Consider the following 9,194-nt stretch of genomic DNA (forward strand, 5'->3'; position numbering starts at 1 on the left):
GACCCTCCTCATGATCCACAAACACCCCCAATTTATGAGGCTTCTCATCCAGAAAGAGGTGAGTAACGGGAGTGATAAAGGCCTCATATTTATCCCTATTTCTCAGTCCCACATTCCAGTATCCATCCTTAGGTCACCGTGTCAACACAAAATCATTCCCCCCCCCCCCCCCCCCCACACACACACACACACATCTACATTAAACCTCTTTGGGTTGTCAGAGAGATTCTGTGTTCTGCCTCCAATCACACTCGTTTCCTGAGGCATGATGCGTTGAAGAGGTGCTGTATCAGGTTCCAGAGTCACAGCCACTGCATCCTCTTCAGCTATTTATGTATCTATTGTCTCCTCCAGTTGAGACACAGCTCTGTCCATACGCAGCTTACTGTAAACACTGATCTCATACCAGCCCTTGGTAAGTGTAGATAGGTACAGGGATAGGGAGCTTTGGTGGAGGTGGTCATCAGTATGTGAGAGCTGCTTCAGGTCAGTGTGTCTCCTACATAGATCAGTGATTCCCTGCTCCAGCTCTTTAATCAGCCCTAAATCCAGTTTCTCTGCTGCTTCCTGCTTCTCCTGAACAACGTCAATGAATTCAGCCCGGGTTCTCTCAGTGGAGAGGGCCAGAGCAGTGAAGACCTGCAAGCTGTCTGCTATCACTCTCTCTGCATCTTTCTTGCTGAGCTCTACTGAGTGTTTGGTCTCCTGAACCTTCTGTAGTCACTCCTGGATCATCTTTGGGTTCTTGTCCCTCCTTTATCCCCAACGTAGCCTTCCTCTCTACTAACTATTTTTTAGAGTAGGATTCCCCGACAGGCGGCCAACGGGACGAATGTGGCCCCGCGAGTGGTTTTCTAGGAAAATTATTAGAATTTTTTAGAATTTTCCTTGTTGGACATAAAAGACTGTAAAATTACCAGGAAATCCACTTCAAGTGATTTACATTTTGTAAATGTGTTCCCAAGTATTCCCACACATAATAGAGACACGTGATTAGGGGTGTTACGGTGACAGTATTACCGCCACACCGGCAGTCACCAGTCATGACAGCAGTCAAATTCCACACTGCCTAGTCACGGCAATTAGCTCTAGTGTCCTGTGTGGCTCAGTCGGTAGAGCATGGCGCTTGCAAGGCCAAGCGTCGTGGGTTCGATTCCCGCTGGGGCCACCCATATGTAAAAGTAGTGGCCCCAGCCGACTTGTAAGTCGCTTTGGACAAAAGCGTCTGCTAAATGGGATATATTATGATATATTATAATGCTGCTGATGTTCAGTAGTAGCCCACCAAATGTGCCTGGTACTCAGCATTCTATTGTTCCTCTAATCACTCTGACATCAATGCAAATGTAATCAAAAATCGAATCAAACACTTCATGAGAGCCCATCACAACTAAAGTGGCCAAATAACTTCTTAAAATTAAGCACATTAAATCAGCTTTACAACTGGTGTAGAGCATAACTGGCATACATACACCAAGCAGCAACTGAGTTTCAAGTTTGGGGAAAATTATTTTCTCCATAAATATGCACCATTATAATAAAAGCATTACATGCATATTCGCATTTGCGGTCACTTTTGAGAACGGCGTTCTCCCGCTAATTTATTGCATTTTGGAACATTTGCGCTTATAGCCTACTGCCGAGTGCGCATTGCTGCGCTGATAATGTGAAGAAATAGCTTACTAGTTCATAAACTTTTAAGCTAAACGTTCTGATCTGTTGCCTCAGCCTCATTGCTTAAAAAAGTTTGTTTGATGCTAGGGGTTGTATTAATTCCACAACTGCCCAAATCAAATTGTATTGGTCACATACACATGGTTAGCAGATGTTAATACGAGTGGAGCGAAATGCTTGTGCTTCCAGTTCCGACAGTGCAGTAATATCTAACAAGTAATCGAACAATTTCACAACTGCCTAATACACACAAATGTAAAGGGATGGAATAACATTCGATAAGTGTAGTCCACTTGTCATTCCAATCTCCTTTGCATTAGCGTAGCCTCTTCTGTAGCCTGTCAACTATGTGTCTATCTATCCCTGTTCTCTCCTCTCTGCACAGACCATACAAACGCTCCACACCGCGTGGCCGCGGCCACCCTAATCTGGTGGTCCCAGCGCGCACGACCCACGTGGAGTTCCAGGTCTCCGGTAGCCTCTGGAACTGCCGATCTGCGGCCAACAAGGCAGAGTTCATCTCAGCCTATGCCTCCCTCCAGTCCCTCGACTTCTTGGCACTGACGGAAACATGGATCACCACAGACAACACTGCTACTCCTACTGCTCTCTCTTCATCCGCCCACGTGTTCTCGCACACCCCGAGAGCTTCTGGTCAGCGGGGTGGTGGCACCGGGATCCTCATCTCTCCCAAGTGGTCATTCTCTCTAACTCCCCTTACCCATCTGTCTATCGCCTCCTTTGAATTCCATGCTGTCACAGTTACCAGCCCTTTCAAGCTTAACATCCTTATCATTTATCGCCCTCCAGGTTCCCTCGGAGAGTTCATCAATGAGCTTGATGCCTTGATAAGCTCCTTTCCTGAGGACGGCTCACCTCTCACAGTCCTGGGCGACTTTAACCTCCCCACGTCTACCTTTGACTCATTCCTCTCTGCCTCCTTCTTTCCACTCCTCTCCTCTTTTGACCTCACCCTCTCACCTTCCCCCCTACTCACAAGGCAGGCAATACGCTCGACCTCATCTTTACTAGATGCTGTTCTTCCACTAACCTCATTGCAACTCCCCTCCAAGTCTCCGACCACTACCTTGTATCCTTTTCCCTCTCGCTCTCATCCAACACTTCCCACACTGCCCCTACTCGGATGGTATCGCGCCGTCCCAACCTTCGCTCTCTCTCCCCCGCTACTCTCTCCTCTTCCATCCTATCATCTCTTCCCTCTGCTCATACCTTCTCCAACCTATCTCCTGATTCTGCCTCCTCAACCCTCCTCTCTTCCCTTTCTGCATCCTTTGACTCTCTATGTCCCCTATCCTCCAGGCCGGCTCGGTCCTCCCCTCCCGCTCCGTGGCTCGACGACTCATTGCGAGCTCACCGAACAGTGCTCCGGGCAGCCGAGCGGAAATGGAGGAAAACTCGCCTCCCTGCGGACCTGGCATCCTTTCACTCCCTCCTCTCTACATTTTCCTCCTCTGTCTCTGCTGCTAAAGCCACTTTCTTCCACTCTAAATTCCAAGCATCTGCCTCTAACCCTAGGAAGCTCTTTGCCACCTTCTCCTCCCTCCTGAATCCTCCTCCCCCCCTCCTCCCTCTCTGCAGATGACTTCGTCAACCATTTTGAAAAGAAGGTCGACGACATCCGATCCTCGTTTGCTAAATCAAACGACACCGCTGGTTCTGCTCACACTGCCCTACCCTGTGCTCTGACCTCTTTCTCCCTCTCTCTCCAGATGAAATCTCGCTTCTTGTGACGGCCGGCCGCCCAACAACCTGCCCGCTTGACCCTATCCCCTCCTCTCTTCTCCAGACCATCTCCGGAGACCTTCTCCCTTACCTCACCTCGCTCATCAACTCATCCCTGACCGCTGGCTACGTCCCTTCCGTCTTCAAGAGAGCGAGAGTTGCACCCCTTCTGAAAAAACCTACACTCGATCCCTCCGATGTCAACAACTACAGACCAGTATCCCTTCTTTCTTTTCTCTCCAAAACTCTTGAACGTGCCGTCCTTGGCCAGCTCTCCCGCTATCTCTCTCAGAATGACCTTCTTGATCCAAATCAGTCAGGTTTCAAGACTAGTCATTCAACTGAGACTGCTCTTCTCTGTATCACGGAGGCGCTCCGCACTGCTAAAGCTAACTCTCTCTCCTCTGCTCTCATCCTTCTAGACCTATCGGCTGCCTTCGACACTGTGAACCATCAGATCCTCCTCTCCACCCTCTCCCAGTTGGGCATCTCCGGTGCGGCCCACGCTTGGATTGCGTCCTACCTGACAGGTCCCTCCTACCAGGTGGCGTGGCGAGAATCTGTCTCCTCGCCACGCGCTCTCACCACTGGTGTCCCCCAGGGCTCTGTTCTAGGCCCTCTCCTATTCTCGCTATACACCAAGTCACTTGGCTCTGTCATAACCTCACATGGTCTCTCCTATCATTGCTATGCAGACGACACACAATTAATCTTCTCCTTTCCCCCTTCTGATGACCAGGTGGCGAATCGCATCTCTGCATGTCTGGCAGACATATCAGTGTGGATGACGGATCACCACCTCAAGCTGAACCTCGGCAAGACGGAGCTGCTCTTCCTCCCGGGGAAGGACTGCCCGTTCCATGATCTCGCCATCACGGTTGACAACTCCATTGTTTCCTCCTCCCAGAGCGCTAAGAACCTTGGCGTGATCCTGGACAACACCCTGTCGTTCTCAACTAACATCAAGGCGGTGGCCCGTTCCTGTAGGTTCATGCTCTAGAACATCCGCAGAGTACGCCCCTGCCTCACACAGGAAGCGGTGCAGGTCCTAATCCAGGCACTTGTCATCTCCCGTCTGGATTACTGCAACTCGCTGTTGGCTGGGCTCCCTGCCTGTGCCATTAAACCCCTACAACTCATCCAGAACGCCGCAGCCCGTCTGGTGTTCAACCTTCCCAAGTTCTCTCACGTCACCCCGCTCCTCCGCTCTCTCCACTGGCTTCCAGTTGAAGCTCGCATCCGCTACAAGACCATGGTGCTTGCCTACGGAGCTGTGAGGGGAACGGCGCCGCAGTACCTCCAGGCTCTGATCAGGCCCTACACCCAAACAAGGGCACTGCGTTCATCCACCTCTGGCCTGCTCGCCTCCCTACCACTGAGGAAGTACAGTTCCCGCTCAGCCCAGTCAAAACTGTTCGCTGCTCTGGCCCCCCAATGGTGGAACAAACTCCCTCACGACGCCAGGACAGCGGAGTCAATCACCACCTTCCGGAGACACCTGAAACCCCACCTCTTCAAGGAATACCTAGGATAGGATAAACCAATCCTTCTCACCCCCCCCCTTAAATGATTTAGATGCACTATTGTAAAGTGGCTGTTCCACTGATGTCAGAAGGTGATTTCACCAATTTGTAAGTCGCTCTGGATAAGAGCGTCTGCTAAAAGACTTAAATGTAAATGTATAAGAATATATACATATAAATATATGGACACACTGGCATGTGTCCTAGACTATGTTTGGAATATTTATTTCTCTCACAGAATAGGTCAACTTTTGTACTATGTGAGCCTATGTCAATCCCCATAGTACAAACGTTGATAGGCTCGTGCTTTTGCTGTTTGTTAGGCCTACTCATCTTGTTGGCTGGCGAAAAATATATGTGGACCATTCAATCTGGATGGTCAACAGTTCAAACCTTGATGTAAATTACAGGAGAAGGAGACTTTCATTTCCCCTCCCGTATTTAACCCAAGGAATGTTCTTTGTTAACAGACATTTTCCTGGCGAAACTCTAACACAGTCAAACATGAATACTGGAACAATAATTCTAACATAGGAATGTAGGGAATGGTCAGTTGGGAGCTATAGACAACTAATTTCATGTTGATTTTTATTTTGTTGTATGATTGTATGGGCGAAACACTGTAACTTGGAAAGTATATCTCCTTTATCAGTCAAGCTTCCATCCAATACGTTGTGCTTATAATATAAAGAAGTATGATATTATTTTTGTTAGAAATGTGATTTTAGGAGTCATAGGGGATAACTTGCAATCATATCCTTTGCACAGTAAGTAGTCACGTCCCGAATGAGGTCAGAAGAGGGTAGCCTAGTGGTTAGAGCGTTGGACTAGTAACCGAAAGGTTGCAAGTTTGAATCCCCGAGCTGACAAGGTACAAATCTGTCGTTCCGAACAGGCAGTTAACCCACTGTTCCTAGGCCATCATTGAAAATAAGAATTTGTTCTTAACTGACTTGCCTGGTTAAATAAAGGTTAAGAAAAAAAAAGAGTGTGTCAGCCCAATGGCACTTTCCCTTCTGACCAGAGTGCTTAAAAAGACTAGTTAAGAATGAACATTTCAGACCAGAACATTGACAGGTTGCAGCTGTGCATGTAATGTAGTCTGAATCCTGAACCTTGAATAATCAACACGATGTGTAGGCGAGAAGCTCACCTCCAAGACAATCACTGGTACGGCTTATTAGCTGTCCTAAGTCAGACATCGAGAAAAGCAACCACTAAGTGGGACCATCATACTACTCTTCAAACCATCCCATCCTACTACGAGTCTCAAATCACCGGATTCTCCTATCATCACCAATGGGAACCGTCGACACAGCTGGCTATCTTCCAGAGTGAACAACAGTAGAAAAGACGGGGCCAGACCCTTAAGGACAATCAGAGCCTTACAAGCGTGCCACTGAAAGGCCAACCCACATCCTTCCTAAGAAGGGCTGGTTCCGACAGAGATAAATGGCGAACAAAGGCACTCACACGTAAATACATGAATGATGTCTTATTCCAAATGGTTGGCAGTTTGAGTGCAAAGTATATGATTAATGTGAGAATAGTTATAAATGTATCCACGATAAGTCCCCCCACCCCCCATTCTCTGTTGTAATAAGCCGTCATATTGTGTCAGTCCACTAGGGACCTTTGTCTCATGTGAAGGGTGTATGTTTATTCTGTGTTATTATTTAGTTAGCTAGTAAATAAATAATGAAACCAATTTGTGTAGTACTGAATCATGATCAAGGCTGGGTTTTTTGTGGATGCAAGGAGGCTACGACGGTTCAGAATGATGATATGGTAAGAGGTGATGATTAATACGTTGACTGTTTTATGGATGTGATAGGTAAAGACATTTAGAGTTTAATTCGGGAGACGGTAACTCTTTAAACAAGCTCTTCCGGGGTGCCCCAAATTCTAATGAGTTAATTGTTACATGACTAATTTAATTGGGTAAAAATTAAACCGATTTAGTTGATTAAATAAATAACAGTCATCAATTTAATGAAAGTAAAGTCACGACAGCAGTTTTAGAATGTACTAAAAATCAAAACATATACCCCAACATTTGTATCACAACTAAAGTTCCATAAATAGATCTAAATTAAGCATATAAGAGGACCTGTTTCTTTGTTAACTGCTAAACACAGAATAGCCTCATGTGCGCACTCCCTCATGTAGTTTGGAGAAAATATCCTTTCTATTTTAGTCAGCTATGTTCAATTGTATTCTTCCTACTATAAAATAATGCCACAAAATTCTACACACATCTTGTCTGCTAAATGAACTAGTGTAGCCCACAGCCATATTATGGCATAGCCAGATCAGAACCTAACATAAGGTCAACTCATTCTGTTATTCTGAAATAGATTACATTTTCTTCATATCATGTTTCTTTAGACCTGTCTAAAATTAAATAATGGATTTATTGTAAAAGTGTAGGCTATATTACATGGATTTGACTTTTTAAAATGTAGATGTTCCAAAGGTCTGCATCAGTGGCTTTTAGGCTATGTGTGGAAGCCAGGAGATGGTAAACATGTTTATGTTAATTAACGGTCAATTACCGTGAGACCAGCAGTTATTTGCTTGACAAACTCCGCCTGACCAGCTAACACCACGGCTGACAAAATAGAAACTCTCCAATTAGTTACATTGGACTTCAACGATATAGAACAAATAATGACATGAGGAATAAATAAATGCACAATGAGTAATGATAACTTGGCTATATACAGGGGGTACCGGTACTCCAGCACTTTTGATTTGACATTTTTGATCTGAAAAGTTGAGGTTGGATTTGATGGGGTTAAAGTGCAGACTGTCCTCTTTAATTTGAGAGTATTTTCATCCATATCGGGTGAACTGTTCAGAAATTACAGCACTTTTTTTGCATAGTGTGTGCGGACCATGTTCATTCCTTAGTGATGTGGACACCCGTGGAACTTGAAGCTCTCGACCCGCTCCACTACAGCCTGGTCAATGTGGATGGGGGCGTGGCTCGGACCTCTGTTTCCTGTAGTCCATGATCAGCTCCCTTGTCTTGCTGACATTTAGGGAGATATTGTTGTCCTGGCACCACACTGCCAGGTCATTGACCTCTCTATAGGCGGTCTCGTCGTCGTCGGTAATCTGGCCTATCAACGTTGTGTCGTCAGAAAACTTAAAGATTGTGTTGGAGTTAAGGGTGAACAGTGAGTATAGGAGAGGACTAAGCACACACCCCTGAGATGCCCCCGTGTTGAGGGTCCGCGTGGCGGAGGTGTTGTTGCATACCCTCTGCACCTGGGGGCACCCCATCAGGAAGTCCAAGGATCCAGTTGCAGAGGGAGGTGTTCAATCCCAGGTTCCTGAGTTTAGTGAAGAGCTTGGAGGGCACTATGGTGTTGAACACTAAGCTGTAGTCAATGAACAGCATTCTCACATACTGTCGGTGTTCCTCTTGCCCAGGTGGGAGAGGGCAGTGTGGAGTGCAATAGAGATTACGTCATCTGTGGATCTGTTGGGGCGGTGTGCGAATTAGAGTGGGTCCAGCGTGTCTGGGATGATGGTGTTGTTGTGAGCCATGACCAGCCTTTCAAAGCTTTTCATGGCTACAGATGCGAGTGCTAGTTATTTAGTCATTTAAACAGGTTACCTTGGCCGAGTTGTGTCTGTTGTTCAGGCAAAAAATGTTCCCGCCTGATCTCGCCTGCCTTTCCAGGAAAAACCCTTTGACCTGACCAGGAAATAATAAAACCTCTATTGATAATTGAGTCTGATTGTTTCTTCTGGATTGATCATGTATTAAAAGCCATGGCTGCAATGCCTCCGTTACTCTTTGCATTTAAAAAAAAAGTTACTTCTTTGTATTTTCCTGTTACTGTGTCTTGTGCCAGAAACTTTTTTAAGCTTCGGGAGAATAAAGAAGAAGAAGCAGTATTGTATATCTCAATAAACCAAATAATAAGAGTAATCCACAGACAATAATCCAACAAAATGTTTTACTAACGTCCAGCTGCCATACAGGAGCATTAAAAACAACATGTAAAAATGAACATTTTCCATTTCGAGGTCATAGATAATGGGGAAAAAAATGTTTGGGATATTGCATAAACGATCAGTGCAGACACTGAGGAAATTTGAGACATGTCCGGTGTTGGCTCGTTTGGTCAATGTTTGGGGTCGTCTCATGAGTATGACCTCTATTGGTTGATTTTCCTACTGAGTTGTGAATCAAACAGCCTCTTATATCACAAGTGTCTTTTTTTTACCATTCACAGAGAC

The 9,194-nt window shown here is 46.0% G+C and overlaps 1 protein-coding gene across 1 annotated transcript in view; it reads right to left on the reverse strand.

Moving 5' to 3' along the window:
* Window positions 1-8,894: 8,894 nt before the first annotated feature.
* Window positions 8,895-9,194, reverse strand: part of si:ch211-221n20.8 (uncharacterized protein LOC100034409 homolog) — a 22,337-nt gene continuing 22,037 nt past the window's right edge. The window contains exon 22 of the mRNA XM_064934750.1: window positions 8,895-9,194. This exon is cut by the window's right edge and continues 133 nt beyond it. The gene's annotated coding sequence lies outside the window, so the exon portion shown is untranslated.

This window comes from Oncorhynchus masou, chromosome 24 (assembly GCF_036934945.1).
Source record: "Oncorhynchus masou masou isolate Uvic2021 chromosome 24, UVic_Omas_1.1, whole genome shotgun sequence".
Lineage (NCBI taxonomy): Eukaryota > Metazoa > Chordata > Actinopteri > Salmoniformes > Salmonidae > Oncorhynchus > Oncorhynchus masou.